This window comes from Mustela nigripes, chromosome 1 (assembly GCF_022355385.1).
Source record: "Mustela nigripes isolate SB6536 chromosome 1, MUSNIG.SB6536, whole genome shotgun sequence".
Lineage (NCBI taxonomy): Eukaryota > Metazoa > Chordata > Mammalia > Carnivora > Mustelidae > Mustela > Mustela nigripes.
Window position 1 is genome coordinate 226,837,407 of NC_081557.1, and position 964 is coordinate 226,838,370.

Sequence of the window (964 nt, forward strand, 5' to 3'; positions counted from 1 at the left end):
AATGGTTCAAAAATCTCCTTACTGGCATAGATCCTCCGTATTGTCTTTGGGTTAGGTGTTTCTTGTTAGAATCTGTTTCTACATTTGTTTTATGAATTTCAATCATTCCGTAGCAGATATATTTAATAATAAAGCAAACACTTATTTAGCATTTACTAAAGGCCAAGCACTATCCCAAAAGAAATGAACACATTTCATATTCCAAAGTCCCACAACGAAGGAAATATTGTTGACCCAATGTCACAAATAAGGAAACAGATACAGACATAGCAGAAAATTCATATAAATTGCTCAGAATCATTCACCTAGAATTCTACTCAAGTGTAAAAGCTCCAGAGCCCAACTTTTTCTGTTTTTCAGTATGGAATGCTTCACAAATGTGCAGCGACGTATCTGTGCAGGGCCCATGCCAATCTCTGTATCATTACAATTTTTGTATATCTGCTGAAGAAGTGAGCAGCAGAGTTCATCCTCTTAAATACTCATACATTTCCCTCCCCTTCTCTACTTTTCTGCCTCTTGTAACCATGCAAATGGAACCGCATTACTAAAAGACAGCTTCCCCCACAAAAATATCTTCCAGACTGAAAGGAATCACAATTCCATAAATGTTATTGATTACGACTATAAATTGAACAAAGTAGTTCAAAGGCCCTGGACTATTTTCCAAAAATAATAAGACATCCCCCAATAGATCTTTATAGCTTTTTTTTAGGTGTTATTTATCTTAACTTACAGAGTAATCATTTAACAAAATAGTTCATGAAATTAAAAAACATAAATTTAATATGTTAAAATAGGATTACTATATAATTACCACTTCTTTCTACTCACATCATTTTATTATTTTTTCTTTTACTGGTATTATGTACTGAAAGATAAGGTAAGAAACATAGTGTGATTTATATGGGAAACAATAAGAGTTGGATGTAACATTTGTTCATATCAGAATTATTCAGGGTGA

General features: G+C 32.7%; 1 non-coding gene across 1 annotated transcript; it reads right to left on the reverse strand.

The window, feature by feature from the left end:
• Positions 1-355: 355 nt before the first annotated feature.
• Positions 356-460, reverse strand: LOC132009489 (U6 spliceosomal RNA). The gene has a single exon (XR_009401961.1). It is a non-coding gene; the product is annotated as a U6 spliceosomal RNA (small nuclear RNA).
• Between the last annotated feature and the right edge of the window lie 504 nt (positions 461-964).